At 34.0% G+C, this 20,515-nt stretch overlaps 1 non-coding gene across 1 annotated transcript; it reads right to left on the reverse strand.

Moving 5' to 3' along the window:
* Nucleotides 1-4,764: 4,764 nt before the first annotated feature.
* LOC120576265 (small nucleolar RNA R71) lies at nt 4,765-4,871 on the reverse strand. Its single transcript, XR_005642342.1, has one exon. It is a non-coding gene; the product is annotated as a small nucleolar RNA R71 (small nucleolar RNA).
* Between the last annotated feature and the right edge of the window lie 15,644 nt (nt 4,872-20,515).

Raw genomic sequence — 20,515 nt, forward strand, 5'->3', positions numbered from 1 at the left:
TAGGCTAAAATCTCATTTTCGCGACAAGGATCATTCCAATACTTTAATCTTACTGAATATAAAACCAAAGAGGTTCACATATCATGTTTCGCATCAAGGGACATCGAGGGACAAGTTCAAACTTCCCATTTATCCAACTTGTAATATAGGACAAAAGCTCATTTTTACGACCAGGGTTCTTTCACTACTTTAATTTTTCCGAATTTAAAACCAAATAGCTTCAAATATCATGTTTCTCATCAAGGGACATTGATGGACAAGTTCGACCTTCGTACTTATTAAACTTGTAACCATATAGGATAAAATCTAATTTTCACGACAAGGGTCATTCTAATACTCTCATTTTATCAAATACAAAACCAAATAGGTGCACATATCATATTTTAAATCAAGGGACAAGTTCAACCTTCCCATTTATCAAACTTGTAAGGATATAGGCCAAAATCTCATTTTCGCGTCAAGAGTCATTCCAAGACTTTCATTTTACCGAATTTAAAACAAAATAGGTTCACATGTCATGTTTAATCAAGGGACAAGTTCAACCATCCCATTTACCAAAACTTGTAACCATATACACTAAAATCTCATTTTCGCGACAAGGGTTAATCGAATACTTTCATTTTATCGAATACAAAACCAAATAGGTTCACATATCATGTTTCGCATCAAGGGACATCGAGGCACATGTTCAAACTTCCCATTTATCAAACTTCTAAGCATCTAGGCCAAAATCTCCTTTTCGCGACAAGGGTCATTTTCAATACATTCATTTTACCGAATACAAAACCAAATAGGTTCACATATAATTTTTCGCATCAAGGGACATCGAGGCACATGTTCAAACTTCCCATTTATCCAACTTGTAATATAGGACAAAAGCTCATTTTTGCGACCAGGGTTCTTTCACTACTTTAATTTTTCCGAATTTAAAACCAAATAGGTTCACATGTCATGTTTAATCAAGGGACAAGTTCAACCATCCCATTTACCAAACTTGTAACCATATACACTAAAATCTCATTTTCGCGACAAGGGTTAATCCAATACTTTCATTTTACCGAATACAAAACCAATTAGGTTTACATATCATGTTTCGCATCAAGGGACATCGAGGCACATGTTCAAACTTCCCATTTATCAAACTTCTAAGCATCTAGGCCAAAATCTCCTTTTCGCGACAAGGGTCATTTTCAATACATTCATTTTACCGAATACAAAACCAAATAGGTTCACATATAATTTTTCGCATCAAGGGACATCGAGGCACATGTTCAAACTTCCCATTTCTCAAACTTCTAAGCATCTAGGCCAAAATATCATTTTCGCGTCAAGAGTCATTCCAAGACTTTCATTTTACCGAATTTAAAACAAAATAGGTTCACATGTCATGTTTAATCAAGGGACAAGTTCAACCATCCCATTTACCAAACTTGTAACCATATACACTAAAATCTCATTTTCCCGACAAGGGTTAATCCAATACTTTCATTTTACCGAATACAAAACCAAATAGGTTCACATATCATGTTTCGCATTAAGGGACATCGAGGGACAAGTTCAATCTTCATATTTATCAAACTTGTAACCATGTAGGCTAAAATCTCGTTTTCGCGACTAGGATCATTCCAATACTTTAATCTTACTGAATATAAAACCAAAGAGGTTCACATATCATGTTTCGCATCAAGGGACATCGAGGGACAAGTTCAAACTTCCCATTTATCCAACTTGTAATATAGGACAAAAGCTCATTTTTGCGACCAGGGTTCTTTCACTACTTTAATTTTTCCGAATTTAAAACCAAATAGCTTCAAATATCATGTTTCTCATCAAGGGACATTGATGGACAAGTTCAACCTTCGTACTTATTAAACTTGTAACCATATAGGATAAAATCTAATTTTCACGACAAGGGTCATTCTAATACTCTCATTTTATCAAATACAAAACCAAATAGGTGCACATATCATATTTTAAATCAAGGGACAAGTTCAACCTTCCCATTTATCAAACTTGTAAGCATATAGGCCAAAATCTCATTTTCGCGTCAAGAGTCATTCCAAGACTTTCATTTTACCGAATTTAAAACAAAATAGGTTCACATGTCATGTTTAATCAAGGGACAAGTTCAACCATCCCATTTACCAAAACTTGTAACCATATACACTAAAATCTCATTTTCGCGACAAGGGTTAATCCAATACTTTCATTTTATCGAATACAAAACCAAATAGGTTCACATATCATGTTTCGCATTAAGGGACATCGAGGGACAAGATCAACCTTCATATTTATCAAACTTGTAACCATGTAGGCTAAAATCTCATTTTCGCGACAAGGGTCATTCCAATACTTTAATCTTACTGAATATAAAACCAAAGAGGTTCAGATATCATGTTTCGCATCAAGGGACATCGAGGGACAAGTTCAAACTTCCCATTTATCCAACTTGTAATATAGGACAAAAGCTCATTTTTGCGACCAGGGTTCTTTCACTACTTTAATTTTTCCGAATTTAAAACCAAATAGCTTCAAATATCATGTTTCTCATCAAGGGACATCGATGGACAAGTTCAACCTTCATACTTATTAAACTTGTAACCATATAGGATAAAATCTAATTTTCACGACAAGGGTCATTCTAATGCTCTCATTTTGTCAAATACAAAACCAAATAGGTGCACATATCATATTTTAAATCAAGGGACAAGTTCAACCTTCCCATTTATCAAACTTGTAAGCATATAGGCCAAAAATTCATTTTCGCGACAAGGGTCATTTTCAATACATTTATTTTACCGAATACAAAACCAAATAGGTTCACATATAATTTTTCGCATCAAGGGACATCGAGGCACATGTTCAAACTTCCCATTTATCAAACTTCTAAGCATCTAGGCCAAAATCTCATTTTCGCGTCAAGAGTCATTCCAAGACTTTCATTTTACCGAATTTAAAACAAAATAGGTTCACATTACATGTTTAATCACGGGACAAGTTCAACCATCCCATTTACCAAACTTGTAACCATATACACTAAAATCTCATTTTTCGCGACAAGGGTTAATCCAATACTTTCATTTTACCGAATACAAAACCAAATAGGTTCACATATCATGTTTCGCATTAAGGGACATCGAGGGACAAGTTCAATCTTCATATTTATCAAACTTGTAACCATGTAGGCTAAAATCTCATTTTCGCGACAAGGGTCATTCCCATACTTTAATCTTACTGAATATAAAACCAAAGAGGTTCACATATCATGTTTCGCATGAAGGGACATCGCGGGACAAGTTCCAACTTCCCATTTATCCAACTTGTAATATAGGACAAAAGCTCATTTTTGGTTTTGTCCAGGTCTTTGTAATTCAATTTATTCCCAAATTATTCAACTTCATACGTGTTTTGATTCTTTTTATTATTTAATTATGTAATTCCGCAAAACAAGACACCACATGAAGGATTATGGAAGTTGAAAAATGAAGATCAGCATAGCTTGGTACGTTTTTTAACACAATACAAGTTGGGAAAACTTCACCACAAGTCTCAAGGCACATCAAGAAGGGAGAACACCCAAAGAAGGACGAAAAAACTTCTAAATTTTCCCCTTGGGGGCGTAGTTAACTATCGTAGTGCGAGCTGCAGTTAACTCCAGTTGGCTCAGCTGCACTTATGTGCAGTTCCTGTCAGAGCATTAATTAAGATTTTGTGCGTTTTGGTCAAAAAATCAAAATAAATGGAGGATTATTCGGAATGCTACGAAACTTTACAGATCCTCTATATGCATTTTTATAGAGGTGTCTACAAAAAATCATCTCAAAATTCGATTTCTAGGTCAATGTTTTGATGTTTTGGTTTCTTGACTTTTTGGTTCGTTAAAAGTTCATATTTAATCCGTTAGAAAATTCTAGGTCAAAAAATCGTGAAAAAATTCAACTTCTAGCCTCTAGACTTAGTTGGACGCGCACTTGGGAAAAAAATTGTGATTTTGCGCATTTTGATCGTAAAATCAAAATAAATCTAGACTTAGTGGGAATGCTACAGAACTTTGGAGACACCTCTATAAAAATATATGTTGAGGATCTGTAAATTTCCATAGCATTCCGAATAAGCCTCAATTTATTTTGATTTTTAGACAGAAATGCTGATGAGTCATTTATTATCTATTTTAATATTTTATTTAGTTTAGTTTTATTTAGATTTAAGTTTATTTTATATTAATATTATTTCCTTTCTTGAACTATTTTACTACAATTGCATATTGTTATATTTTAGGAACGAATATTTGATGGATTGAGTCTTGGAGCAAAAGAAAGGGATTTGGAGTTGATTCGGTACGAAAATACGAAGATTTGGAGACAAAATATATCTCCCCTCAAAGAAGATAATAACGATATGGATGAGAAACGTGCTCTCAAAGAGTATGCAATCACATCTTCAGATGAGTCGTACGATGTTATTGTGTACCCAACGGTTGAGGATATTAAATTTGAAATAAAGCCTGCACTTATTTACCTGGTGCAGCAAAATCAATTTTTCGGATCACCCACTGAGGATCCGAATTTTCATATTTCAACTTTTCTAAGACTCAGTGGAACTTTGAAGGCAAACCAAGAGGCGGTAAGGCTGCACCTCTTTCCTTTCTCTTTGAGGGATAGAGCTAGTGCTTGGTTTCATTCATTGAAAATTGGTTCTATAATTTCATGGGACCAAATGAGGAAGGCATTCCTTTCCCAATTCTTTCCCCATAGTAAAACTGCTCAATTAAGGAGTCAAATCACACAATTCGCTCAAAAAGATGGTGAATCTCTTTACAATGCGTGGGAGCGTTTCAAAGAAATGCTTAGGCTTTGCCCCCATCATGGTTTTGAGAATTGGCTTATTATCCACACTTTTTATAATGGTCTTTTGTTTTCCACAAAAATGAATGTTGATGCAGCTGCAGGTGGAGCTTTGATGAATAAAACTTACACAGGAGCCTATGATTTGATCGAGAACATGGCATACAACCACTATCAGTGGACAAGTGAGAGAGTTATCACTGAAGGTACTCCTCCACCCTCTAAAAAAGAGGCAGGTATGTGCCAAGTTTCTACCCTTGATCATCTATCTGCTAAGGTGGACACACTTCTTCAAAGATTTGATAATTTAATTGTAAGTGTCGTCACACCTGCTCTTGTTTCACCACCTTGTGAATTTTGTGGAATACTTAACCATACTGGTGTTGAATGCCAACTAGGTAGTGTTGCTAAAAGGCCCGAGCAAAAATTTTATACCTTTGGACAACAAACAACACCACCCGTGTATGCAAACAACGAACGAGTCCCTCAGAAATCCAGCTTGGAAATTTTACTAGAAAAACATGCTATGGAGCAATCCAAGCAATTTCAAGAACTTAAAAATCAAACTGGATCTTTGAATGACTTTTTTGTCAAGCTTACATATAAAGTGGACTCCATTTCTACTCACACTAAAATGCTAGAATCTCAAATCTCTCAAGTAGCCCAAAAAGTAGCTACTTCCTCTCAAACCCCCGAAGTCTTTCCAAGTCAAACTGAAGTCAATCCCAAAGACCTTATAAATGCTATTCAACTTAGGGACGGTAAGCAGTTAGAGGATCCCATTATGAAAACTAAGACAATTGAGGGTGAGATAGAGAGTGAAAAGCAACAAGGTGAGAAAGTCATAGGAGAGAGTGACAAGCCAATCGTTTCACCACCTTATAAACTCAAAATCCATGTCCCACAAAGGCTTGTTAAGCCTAACATCATAGTGATTGAGAGTTTTTCCACCCCTTGTGTGATTGAGAGTGAAACCATTGAAAAAGCTATGTGTAATTTGGGAGAGAATCTCAGGTTGATGCCACTATCCCTTTGGGAAAGATTGGGTATTGGGTAGAGAAACCTTCTAATCGTCAAGCTAATGACTCTAAAAGAGCGCTTCGTGGGAGGCAACCCACGAGTTTTATTGCTTTTATTTTGTTTGTTTTGTGTTGTTTTATTTTGTTTTGTAGGTATTTGTCCAAATATGATGCGAAAAAGTGAAGAAAAAAATAAAATTTGAAGCCATTGACCAGAAACCCACCCACAAAAAAAAAAAAAAAATTATTTTTTCTTCCCGTATCCAAATCAAATAACATCTATAATCCTTCTTCCATAATTCTCTCCAAACTTCACCAACATTCATACACCCACATCCAAACCAAGCTAAGGTCAATGGCATCAAAAAGGAAAGGTGAGGATATTGAAGCCTCCGGAAGAGGTGCAAGCAAGAAGCAATCAACAGCCCGCAATCATGGGATCCAATTCAAGGATTCCGAGCAAAGAAATAGGTATAATTCTCTAATCTCTAGAACTATCTCTCCTTGCAGGTACCCTGATGTTAATGCTTTGGATAGACTAGAAATAGATGAACATGTGATTAGGCTGTTGAATAAATTCACAACCCTGTGCTTAGGTACGTTCACACGGTTATTGCTTGCACCATAAGGGGTAGAAAAAAGGTAGAAATGATGAGGACTATTGAGTTGTTTATAGGCTATACTTTATAACCACCATGTTAACATTTGCTATTATTTGATTTATTATCTTGTTTCAATTGCTAGAAAGAAACCGGATATAAAGATGATATAGTGGTAGGTGGAATCATCACTTTTATTTGTTAGAAAATTTGAGGTAAATGTGAACAAAGGGATAAATAGGATTGAGGGAAACTACTATCTATATTTAGAAACCCTCACTACCATGTTTTTTTTTTTATTTTTAGAATCCATGGCCCTTCTCACAATTTCCAATATGAGTGGCGAGTCAATAATGCTAATTTCTTGATTATTCTACCTAATTCAGATATTACCAATCCGAAGGTGGTAGAAAACTTTTATGTTGGCACTAACCCACAGGTACACAATGATGGTGATGATGGTGGTGATGAAGAGGAGGTAGGTGCAAACTTGCACCATTAACAAGTAGCCGGTGGAAACTATAATGATGAATGGTGGGCATGGATGCAAACCGAAGTTCAAAGAACATGCACCGAGCAACAAAGACAAGGTGTTGAAATAATCGGGCTAAGAAACGATGTCCTAAGGGGCACTCAAATAAATGAATAAAACAATCAAATGTTCCAATACATGATGCAACACCTTCACCTCCAAGGTCTACCTTATGGACTTCAATAAAATTGTGAGCTCTCCTCTTCCTCTACTCTTCTCTACTTCTCTTCTTTCTTCACCATCTTCTTCTTTCTCTTCTTATTCTTTTAAATCATTGAGGACAATGCTTCTCCTAAGTGTGGGGGGAGCCTAATAAAGTGTCTTTAGTCGTAGTGTTTCCAAACTCCCTTGAACTTTATTCTTTTGTATAGTTTGATTGTAAAAGGCATGGTTAAGTAGCTAATTTTTATTGAAAATATCATGACACAAAACTTTCATTGTCTCCTCTTATTTGGTTGATTATTGTACATGAAAGCAAACTCTTGTGTTTTAAGTCTTCTTGATATACCCACATCTTGTTTTAAAGTGAATAAAATTCTCCAATGAGAAAAACACAAAGTTGCTTCCCTTGAGTAAATGTATGAATAGGTATCTTAAGGAAACGCGTTTTAATCTTAGTGGTGCATTAACCTTTAAAGATTCTCAAAGTGCCAATATTATAAGTTAGTATAACGGAGTTCATAAAAAGCTAAAAAGCCAAATTAATTCCAAGATCTCATCATTGAATCTAGATTGGGGAAGGAGGTAGGCCCTCCGAATTCCTACGTGAAGATGATCGTTATCTTGAGAAAAACTTTAAAAAAAGCATCATTGAATCTAGATTGGAGAAGGGGGTAGGCCCTTCGACTTCCTACGTGAAGATGATGTTTTAAGGGGCACCATTGAATCTAGATTGGGGAAGGGGGTAGGCCCTCCGACTTCCTATGTGAAGATGTTGTTCCTTAAATAAAGAACTTAAATGTGCAAATGGCAAAAAACAAAAATTCTCAAATACTTCCATCTTTCTTATATGAATTATAAAAGGAATCTTTCTTGGTTGGTTTAGTGCTAGGATTAGACCATGTTTCCTCATAAGGCCTATCTTATACAGGAGTAAGAAAAGGGTTGGACTTCACACACACACTCACTTAAAACTTGATCGTTGGGTTGAATAAAAATTACAAGAAATGCTTGAGTTTGTGATTAGTGTACATTTGGGATTTAAGCCCTTGAGGAGACATGTGCTTTAATCGAATTGTCATTTGATAAAATTGTTTGTGCTACCATGTTTATGCCTTTTGCTTGAGGACAAGCAAAGATTCAAGTGTGGGGGAGTTTGATGAGTCATTTATTATCTATTTTAATATTTTATTTAGTTTAGTTTTATTTAGATTTAAGTTTATTTTATATTAATATTATTTCCTTTCTTGAACTATTTTACTACAATTGCATATTGTTATATTTTAGGAACGAATATTTGATGGATTGAGTCTTGGAGCAAAAGAAAGGGATTTGGAGTTGATTCGGTACGAAAATACGAAGATTTGGAGACAAAATATATCTCCCCTCAAGTCAGAAACTTGGCACGGCCCGTGCTAGGCTTGGCACGGCCGTGCCACACTCCAGAACTACTTTTGCTGCTTTTGTTTAGATTTTAAGCTACTCTATTTTTAGCCCGAATGTAATTGCTTAGATTTTAAGTCGAATGTATGCTATAAATAGAGTAGCCATCCATCACAAATATTCATCTTTTCTTGGAATGCAATATGTGACAATTGTCTTTCTAATAAAAGTTCATTTTACCTTCTTGCTATTTACTTTTATGCTTTCTCTCTTCTTCTCCTTGTCTACGATGAACGTCAGTGAGTAGACTTCTCTTGTCTTGGGATTGTTGGATAAGTCTAATGACATAATCCTAATCAAACCAAGCTGAAACCTTAATCTTATGTAACCCTAATTCCTTATCTAAATTCACCGCTTTAACATGGATCAACAATTATCAAACTGTGGAAACGAAAGTGGAGGGTTTGATAATTGTTTATCCATCATCTCAAATATCAATTCATAAAATGAAAGTGGAGCTTTGATATTCGAACAAGTGAATTTAGACAAGGATTGCAAAGGCAGCGAAATAGTCTTTGCAATCTTTGAGACATATAGTTTCGATCTTCAAGGGAACTAATAATGATCAAGTCAGCGAAATAGGTTTGGTTGTTAGAGGAACCAAAATCTAATAGTAATCAAGTCAGCGAAATAGGTTTGGTTGGTAGAGGAACAAAAGAGAAACTGTCTTGAGAAATTAGGTCTAACAAAAAGTTATAAGTTTAATAGTTTGGTTTGAGAAGGACTTGTCGTTAGGATGAACCAATAATCCCAAGGCTTTTATCTTTTATTATTATTTTCTTTTAAATATATAAAAATACAACTTTCTACTTTCTATACTTTAATTCTAATCATTGTTAAAAGATAATTGAATTCATAACTCCCTGTCGGAACGATACTCTTATTTTACTACTTCGATAGGACTGTGCACTTGCGGTTTTATCTCATCAAATGCGCAAAATCGCATTTGATGCTCTGCCAAGAACAAGATTTAAGTGAAGTTGTCACAATGGCAGTTAACTACAATTCACTTACCGAACGGTAGTTAACTGCAATTGGGGGGGTAAAATGGTATGTTCCATGTATTTTTAAGCAAAACTTGATGTGAGAAAAACAATTTTTATTTTTATTTTTACAACCCAACAGTCCATGTTTGGGGCCTCTTGATGTACTTTGTTATATAACCCCCCTATAAATCAAGGTTTACTATATACACCCCACCCCAATAATTTTTTTTGTGTCCCCTACTAGCATGGGCTCCATGCCGTCGTATCCTGTCATATATATAGGATCGGCCCTGAAGATGAGCACACTACAAGATTCTAAGCCAAAACTGTCAGGTCGACTCAAGTGTTAGAGTTTCTAATGTTGAGTCTTTGACATACAACTTAAGTGTTTCTGACATACTTGTTAAAAAAAAAAGTGTTTCTGACATGTATTTTACGTGTTTCCAATGTTAAAATTCTGACATACAACTTAAGTGTTTGGGTTATGGTAAAAAAAAGGGTCAGGAATTGGTGCTATAGTTGTTTTTCAAAAGAACAAAGCACACCAAACAGTTGGCTTCGAGGTGGGGCATCCAAAACTAGTAGTAGTAAATATTGGCGGTGTGCAGTGTTCGTGGCGGGAATATTGGCGTACCGAACAAAGATATTTACCTTATACACGACCAAATTAAAATATTCAATAAAATTTTGAAAGACTTAGAAGTTAAGTTGTTGAAAATGAGTAGTATTGAGGCGGAATCAAAAACTAGTAATAAATATTATATTATATATTTGCTCTGCCAATTGGTTGTGACATTTTATATCTTATTATCTAAATGAAATTGGAGAATAATGACAGTGAAAAATACTTCAATTTCGTTAATTCCATTTCTCAGTTGAAAACTCCTTAGTCCTTGGTTCAATGATTTAGCCCCATTTGTAGGCATGACATTGGAGCGAGGTGGTCCGTCCCAATCCCCGACTCCTATATACTTATCCATTACCTTAGATATATCCAATAAGAATGGAAAATTGAATATCATCCCCTTCTTCAATGGGTTTTGGTATCTTGATATCATTCTCATCCCTACAGTGAATCATTTTTTTTAAGAAAAAGTTAAGTTTTTTAGCCTCGAAGACAATAATGTAATGCATTATCAAGTAATATGTTCATTTTAACATTTTCTTTAATGAATGATTTGACTACTTCTTTAAATATCAATTGCAAATTTTATAACATGAAAAAATATAAATTGATGATAAAGTAATTTTTTAGAATGGGACGAGTTTGGATATGGTTTCAGGGTCAATACTTATATCTTTGTTACCCATTCCATAACAGTGTTTTGTAATTGGAGAAAACTCAAACACATATCTAACCTCAATCATAATGGAAAAAACGCATAAAATCGGAGGTGGTACGTGCGAATTACTATGGGTTTTGTTGCTATATTTACTCACATGTCTATGGCACTAAATGAGGTTTGATTGTTATTTGAAGACGACATACAAACAAGCTACTATCGAGTCCTTCAAAAAAAAAAAACAAGCTACTATCGAGGTTGATTATGAAAACATTTTAAACACGAGCATTAATATTGAAAAAAATGAGACAACTAATTACAATATTAATTAATGGGTCCTGCCAACCGGTGTCTCCGGGACACTGGTTAAGCATATCATAAAAGGAAATTATTATCATAAAAGGAAACTGTTTTTGACTTCATTATAAATTAATTACATAATTTCAATGCATTAACTATTATATAATTTCATTTTTCATATTCTTAATCGGTGCTCCGGAAGCACCAATTAACATTTCTTTTTAATTATATAGTACGCATGATACTGATGCTGGGTGAAATAATTTATATTGTGAAGTTTTTTAGAAAGTAACCATGTGATTCTCGATTTGCCAGCTACTATCGAGATCAAATTCATTATTTATGTTTCATTTTCAACTCCTAATTAATATGCTAAACTACCACATGTATTCATATTGTTTAATTAATTGATATTAATGTTATGAAATGAGATACGACAGGTGAAGTGTAGCATTCATCAATATCGACCTAAGATCTTACATAAAAAAAGTATTGACTAGAGATCAAGATACAACCGGAGAATTTGGCAATCAACTGGTGTACATCTTCCGGTCATTACTATAAGCAAAAATCAATATTTTGGATTTATTCAATTAATGTTGTATATGATCTTTATTATAGACCGCATACATCATTTAATGAATAAATCTAAAATGTTGATTTTTATTTATAATAGTGACCGAAAGGTATAAATCAAACGGATAAGAAATTGAATGTCCTAAATTTAAACCCAAACAAAAGAATAAATGTTTCTGACAATTATTTACTAACATTTGTCATAAAAAAAAAATTGAAATATGACAACTTAACCAATAACATGACATGTGTATATTTGTCGGAGGGCCATGGAAGAGAAGTTACTAGGTGTGTTTGGATTAGAGAAAAAGAAACAAGATTATAAAGTTGACTTGGGAGTTGGATGATAGAGTTAAAGAGTGTAGCGATTATGGATTCAATCTTCACCCCTGATAAAAAAAATGATAATACTAACATTTCATGTTGAAATCTAATAAAAACGATGTACTTTTATTTAAAAAAACAAAACCCATTTTAAAATTTTATAAGGTAATAATATCTTATCGTATCAATGGGGTGTGCAAAAGAATTGGTGTATCATGCTGAGCAACATACAAGCGAGTGTGCAAAAGAATTGGTGTATCATGCAAAGCAATCATACAAGCGAGAGAGACACCACATTTTTAACCAAAATTTTAAGGTAATAAGTTTATATCTCATCTCACTTATAAAGAGTCCAACCACCACTTTTCTATCCGATGTGGGACATATAACTCACACTTGAACACAACAATTCCCCCTCAAGTGTGAGTTCATCAATTCATCATGCTCACCCCTCAAGCGGAAGCTCTTTCATCTGCACACATGTATACTTGTATCGCCGTTGCCGCACTCAACGGAACCTGCTGCTTGAACACTCTTTGTCTATAAGACTTTCGACACAAGGAGATGGTCGAACCCTTCGTCGAACCTCGGCTCTGATACCACTGTTGGGTCACTAGGGGAGCCAGGGGAACTACCCACATCAGGCAGATCAACCACACAAGCAAGAGAGACGCCAACACTTTTACCCAAAACTTAAGGCAACATGTTTATAGTTCCTCTCACTTATAAGGAGTTCAACCTCCACTTTTCTATGCGTGTGAGACATATAACTCACACTTGAACACAAAAAACTCACGGAACAAACGATTTTTATGTTGTTTTGCAATATCTCTATTAACTGAATTAAGTTCACGGAACAAACGACTCTTATTTTGTTTGAAAGTGGGTTGTATTCGCATTTTAGGATATATTATATCATGTTAAAATGACAAGTGATAAGATGAAAGTGGTTCAAGACAGATAAAATATCTATATTGATAACGGAGGATGGCCTTAGAATCTATAGTCGGAGATCATGTATTGTTTACGATAGCTTCTATATAATTGATCTTTGCAAAGCAATTAAGGGGGTGTATTGGATCATGATTCTAATGGATTTTAAAAGACTTTTTTATCATGAAAAAGTCTTGTGGTATTCAATCAAGATTCTTTATCATTTAAAAAAAGTCTTGTGGTATTCAATAAAGACTCTTAATCACTTAAAAGAAGTCTAGTGATATTCAAAATCATTCAAATTTGGAAGGATTGTTTAATAAATCAGATTTTGATGGATTTTGTGGGATTTTCTAGTGAAATTTTGGCATGAAAAAGTCTTTCATGAAAACATGAGATTCCTTAGGATTGTTTTTTCTTTTAAGATTTTACTATCTCTACCTCTCTCTCCTCCCTTATCTCTTACTCTCTCTTTCCTCTGCTCTCTCTCTCTCTCTCTCTCTCTCTCTCTCTCTCTCTTCCTCTCTCTCTCTCTCTCTCTCTCTCTCTCTCTCTCTCTCTCTCCTTCCTTCTCTCTCTCTCTAGCTCTTCCGTAAAAAATAAAGTAAAATAAATAAAAAAATCTTTATTGAGATTTTGTGAAAGAGAGTGTGTTATGGTATTTTTTTCAAATGTTTCTTAAAATTCATAAAATCTGTTGAAATCTCTTGAAATCCATAAAATCATTTCAAATCCTTTAAAATCTTATGAATTAAATCCATTGAAATTCTTAATAGTCTTTTAAAATCATCAAAATCATCCAAAATCTTTTAAAATTCTCAAGACTTTTTTAAACAAAAATTATCCTTTAAAATTCTAATCCAATACACCCTCCTAAGACTAGAAAATTTGCACCTAGATTTATTGTTCATTCCAGATAGTGTTTGATTGTGCTTATTTAATCCATAATAAGTATGATTACATGTCTTCTTTTGAAGGAACAATTTTGCATTATTTGGTTTGACTTATTAAGCCATTTTGCTATTTGTGTTGGAGATTCAACCCTATCCAAATTAGTCTCAATATCCGTTGCCTATTCAGCACTTATGCTGACTCATTGCCACGTATATTATCAGTTCCAATTCTTCCCAAAAAACCACGAGGTCCTCACAACTAGTGGATGTAATTAACCAATGCAAAAGGTTAGAAACATAAAATGGAAAAGAGTATAGACCCTTGATCTCCACGTCTTTAATTAAATCAAAAAGAAAGAAGAAAAGGACATGTGGAGCGAGCCACACATCTTACTTTTTGTTACTTTCAAACAAACAAATAAAAATAATTCTAATAGATACAACTTAGGTTATTAAATAGAAAAAAATTCTCCCCTAAAAAAAGAAAGATATTTTTCTTATTTGTATAAGTAAAACAGTCATATTTCCGTGAGCTTAACTCAGTTGATAAGAATATTGCATATTATATGCAGAGGTTCGTGATTCGAACCTCATACGCTCAATTTCTCTACATTTAAAATGTGTGAGTTATAATCATTAGACTACTTGACAAAAAAACATAAAATAGTTCTGCAATATACATAAGTGTGTTATAGATGTTTTAAGCATAACCCACGTAAATAAGTTGGTCTTAATTTTCTCTATCTCTATATTCTCTCTTTAATTTCCAATTTGTGATTTGAAATCATCTGTCTTCATCTTTTTCGTTGTATTTCAATATAAATAAGTGATTTTTACATATACTAAGTTTTTTCTTCATGATTTGGTTGTGTGAGTGTCTTGTTGTGTTGTTCGTCGTCTTGTGCGGAGTTGTTTGATTTCTTTTCTTGTTGTGGTGATTATTTGGTTCATATTGAAAGATTGACAATTCAATCAATAATTTGAGCGTCAACATTGCAGATCCGGGCTCATGGGTATTATAGTAACTTTAATTTTATGACATTATCTGTAGTATTTTATCGATGAATGCTATTAACTTGTATATTGTGAGTTTGTTCGTTGATTCATCATTTACGTTTTTAGCGATGTTGAATGAAGTACTCTATCAATTTGAATGAAAGAATATCGTTTTGTTTTTGTCTAAAAAATAAGTAATAAATAATCAAATAAAGTCTCTAAAAAATAATTTGAATGAGAGTAGATTTTTATCGTTTGGTGGCCATTTGATTCTCATAAAGTCTGTCATGTCTTCTACCTGTATATGCCATTTCCTTCTTCAAAGCTCTGTATAATCTATTCTATTGAATCTATGTTTAATAAATTTTTTTGGGGTGGAAGTGAGGATCATAGGAAAATCTCCTGGATTAGTTGGAATTCTATTTGTGTTCGTAAGGAGGGAGGAGGTTTGGGGGTGAGAAGAATGAAAGAATTTAATTTGGCTCTCTTAGGAAAATGGTGTTGGAGGATGATAGTAGATAGAAATGGTTTGTGGTATAGAGTGTTGGTGGCTCGTTATGGTGAGGATGACGGTGTTTTGAAGGAAGGGGGCAGCGGGCTTCAGGTTGGTGGCGTGAGCTCGTGCACGTGCGTGATGGTGGTGGGTGTAACGCCCTATTTTATTATTTATTTATTTCAATTGAGTTTAGATGTCTTTTTATAATTAGGCGATTTATTTTGATGGGTGATATTTTGTTATGTTATATGTTGGTATATATTAGTATGAAATATTTGTTATTTGGTGAAGAAATATATATGTTATAGAAATATATTTGTTATAAGAGATATATTTGTTATTTGTTATAGAAATATTATATATATATATATATATATATATATATATATATATATATATATATATATATTAGAATATAATATTGAGACTTGAGGGGCAGATTTGGAATAATAGAAATTAAGTAGGTTAAGGATTTATATAAAAGGGGTGAGTTAGAATTAGAAAATAAGGATTACGTGAAACCTGTTTTTGGAGAAAAATGGAGAAAACCAAGAGAAGAGAAGAGTCAGAGGTGAGAAAGCGGTAGAGTCCTTCGATGATCAATCTAAGGTAAGGGTGAGACTAACTTTCTCTAATTCTAAGTTGTATAATTCTGAAATTGAGTTTAGCATGTTGTAGGTTAGTTTTGGGAATTTGGGAATTAGGTTTTGAAGTCGTAATTGGTTGTTAAAAGTGTATGTAATCCAATAAATTAACATAAGAATTGATGTTCAGGTTGTAGAATAAACATAGGTTGAGTTTCCTATTGAATTTGGGATTTAGGTTGATGTAAATTGGGATTTTCGCTTGTAAAGTTGGTGTCTAAACGTTTTTGCAAATAAGGGATTATGTGAGGTTTCGAAAAATGATTCTTGGGATGGTTGAGACTTGAAATTTCTATAGATTATGATAGAGCCAAGTGTCAGGGGCGTGTAGGCGAAAACGGCATCAAAATTCGATTAACGGTTTGAATTTTACGCACGAAATGGTGAAAATCGTACTTTTTGAAAAGCTGATTTCTGAACCTGATGCTGTCAAAACGTGTTATGATTTTGCAAGTGTGGCACGATTTTGTTGGCCGAAAGTTCAGTGGTTCTGGGCATAAAAACGTGACACGATTTTTGGTGAACCAGATCCTTCATATTTCACTATTTTTCACCCCTTTCCGCTTTGAACTAGGTTTTGGTGTAAACATGAAAGTTGTAGATAATTGTGTTAGCTTTCCAGTGGCTTTGGTTTGACTTGAAAATGATTTTTTATTTTTGAGTTATGATGAAAATACTCCAAGGAGGTCTTAGTGAAATTTTATGAAAATACCGCATAACTATTTCTAAACCCAAAACTTATGGATTTTCTCCAAACTTCAAAGCTTGTGTACTATGAGTTCAATTAAGGTGTTTAAGAGTATTTAACCTATGTTGTGATGAATCTATCTTGGTTTGACGTGAGTATCTTTGATTAATGAATTATGATATTATGATACGAAGTCGTTGTTGGATAATTTGAGATACATGTATTATGTGAATATTTTATGATATAGAAATATTGTTATTCATATCATTCAAGTTGTTGTTGTTAATGTTGCTATGTTGAAATTTTTTATTGTTGCTGTCATTGCTGTTGTCGATTGTTAATATCGTTAAGTTGCAAGTTATTGTCAAAGTCGCTAAGTTGTAAGTTGTTGTTCTAAGTTATTGAAGTCGTATAAGTTGACTAAGTTGTTGGTTTCTGAGTCCATGCATAGTCATTAAAGTTGAAGGCTTGATGCCCTGTGAGCCTATTTGCTCTATATGTTGGGGGCTTGATGCCTTGTGACCCTATTTGCTCTATATGTTGGGGGCTTGATACCCTGTGAGTATATTTATGCTCTATATGTTGGGGGCTTGATGCCCTGGTTGGTACCACATACATGATTAAGTTGTTGTAGTTGCATTGTCGAGATGATGTCGTTGTTGTTGCATTGTCGAGTGGATGTCGTTTTTGTCGCATTGTTGTTGTTGTTAAGTTGCCATTTATCAATGAGTTGTTAATGAAGAACTATGTGAACTATTAATATTATTAATTGTTGTTGTTTATGTTGTTATATGATGTTGTTCATTATTGATGAATTATTATATGAATGTATATGATGTGATGAATATGATGTTATATGATGTTGTTCATTATTGATGAATTATTATATGAATGTATATGTTGATGAATATGTCGTTATATGAAGTTGAATTCTTATATGAATGTAGCTTTTGATAACTATGATGTATTTAATGATTAATGTATTACTATATGAATATATATGTTGATAAAAATGATATTATGATGCAAAGTCGATGTTGTTATTGTTGTCGGTGTTGTCATCGTGTTGACAAGTTTTCGAAATAATTAATGAGTTGTGATCGAGAAATTATGTGCACCATTGTTAATGATGATTTGAAGTTAAATGATGATGTATAGTTGGAATTATGTGAAACACTAACATTGTTTAATTGATTGTTGTTTATGTCGGTAAGTTCTCTTACTTAAATTACTCTTTATTAGTATTGCTAATGATGAATAGATGTTGTCATGTATTGTTAAATTCTTAAAGAGAATTATATGCTTATTATTATTGAATGTGAAATCTCACCCCTTCTGTTTGAATGTTGCCTGTAACGCCCGTTTCGAATTATTTAATTATTTAATTATTTAATTGAGTCTAGAGTTATTTTAGATGAGTTTATATTATATTTATATAATATATCTGTGATTTATGCGATTTATTATGATTGAGGTGGTTTATATGATTTTATGAAGAGTTGTGACTTATTTTATTGTTTAGTAAAATAAGATCTGAAAATAAAATAAATATTGAGTTTAGGGGCTGTTTTGATATTTTAGAGAGTTTTGGGGGAGAAAGAGAAATAAGATAAGATAATTGGAGGAGGTATAAATAGGGAAACCTAGTTTTAGAAAAACATAACGTACGTACGATCAGTTTTGGAAAAAGGGAGAAAAAGCCAAGAGAAGGGAGAACCACCAAGGAGGGCTGCGATTTTCATTCTTTAAGGTAAGGGTGAGACTAACTTTGCAATCTTATTAAGTCTATGAATCAATGGTTACATTTAACATGAATTAGGATGAGTTTAAGAAGAATCGGAAATTAGGTCAAATTGAGATAATTGAAGATTAAACGGTGAAAACTTGTTAAAAAGATGTAAAAACTGTCCTTAGACCTTAGATAATGGCTACGATGAATTCTAGAATCGAGATTAGGCTTAAAACCATGAGTTGATGATTTTTAGGTGAAAACTGCATTCTGCCCGTAGTGACATTCATCGCTCGCCTCCCGAGCCATGATCCTCGCCACGGTGAGTGATGAACTTCATCGCTCGCCACGGGAGTAACCTTTCCCCGCCTCGCGAGTTGCACGTTGCAGCTCGCCACGGTGAACACTTGAACTCGCCTAGCGAGCTAGACCAAAGAGCATGCAAGATTTCGTATTTTTGACTTTTGAGTTGAACCTTAGATGCTTTTGAGTGCCTGAACATGTCTAATAATGACTAGGAAAGAATGTGGGATGAGATTGAACCTGGAATTAAACTTGTGGGATTCTGACTTGAACTTGCCACGGCGAGCAGAGGCTCTCGCCTCGCGAGTGACCCAGAAACAGAGTAACTTATTGGATTTTGCGACCTTTGTTGCACGAGTTGTCGAGAGTTGAACCCTTGGGTAGGATTAAGACTTAACAATGAGGTTAATTATAATCTGTGAAGCTGTATAAGATATGTCGTTGTTGATTATGATGTGATATAATGTTTATGCATTACTTGAAGAATATTTGTATACCTAAGATGTTGATGAATTGAAATTGATATTATTATGTCATGTTGTTTGTTTACTGCCTATGTTGCTGTTGTTATTTAACTAAGCTGCATGAGTCGGTCTAAGTTGTTGAAGATGATGATGTTCCAAATTATTGGATTAATATAAGAGGTTGTCGAATTAAGTTGTTTAAGAGGTCAAGTCCGTGCATTAGCATTCATTGTTGGGGGCTTGATGCCCTGGAGCTTTGTACTCACCACGTTGGAGCATTAGCTCAAAATTAGCGATGGGGCTTGATGCCCTGGAAGTATATTAATACTCAAATAGCGATGGGGGTTTGATGCCCTGTATTGGTACCACATGCATATAAGAAGTCTAAGTTGCATAGTTGCATTTGTCGAGTCGATGATGATAAAATGATTAAGTTGAGATTATTATGAAGTGATTTCTGATATATTATTATCAATGTTGATTAATAAGATGTATTATGTTGTTAAATATAATTGTTGAATTATATGCTTAATATTATTGTTTTGTGAAATCTCACCCCTTCTGCTTCGAAATGTTGCTCTTCGTATGAGTAACTTGCAGGTAATCCAGAGTAGGTTGCTGTAGTGCTGTCGTGAGTGACCTTGCCTCACTGAGTCTTAGGTTGCTCTGATACGTAACGGGAGGGGATCTTTAGTGGCTATTTCTCTTTCCTTTACGTATATGCTATGTTTTCATGTTACTTAACTGAATTTATGAGATAACTTTTATTAGGCCTGCGTGCCAAGACTATTTATGAAGTTGAATTTAATTCCGCTGCTTTATGTCGAAGTTTATGTTGAAGGATAAATTATGATTTATCTATTTTGAGATTTTAAGAAGTGTGATATCCTGTTATATGTTGTTTACTCTAATAAATGTTTATGAAATTTTTAAGTTGGGAAAACGGGGTGTTGCATTGCCTCTACGTGGGTAACGTGCAGATAACCAGGATTAGCTATTGAAGTGAGTTGACTCTCTCACGCGTCGTCTTAGGGTCGCTCTGATACGTAACGGGATGGGGATCTTTACTTGTTTTCCATGTGTTACGTAATTGCTATGATTTTATGTTGATGAATCATCGATTGGACTTTAATAAGTTGTTTATGTTGAGGCCGTTGTGCCATTACGATGTTTTAATTAAAGTTTTCCGCTGCAATGAGATTGAATTGATGACATGAAGTGTTTTGAATAAATAGAAATTTTACTCTATTTATATTTTAAAGTAGTGTGGCATCCTGTTTAGTTGTTTACTCTGATGTTTATGC

Source organism: Medicago truncatula, chromosome 6, assembly GCF_003473485.1.
Source record: "Medicago truncatula cultivar Jemalong A17 chromosome 6, MtrunA17r5.0-ANR, whole genome shotgun sequence".
Classification (NCBI taxonomy): domain Eukaryota; kingdom Viridiplantae; phylum Streptophyta; class Magnoliopsida; order Fabales; family Fabaceae; genus Medicago; species Medicago truncatula.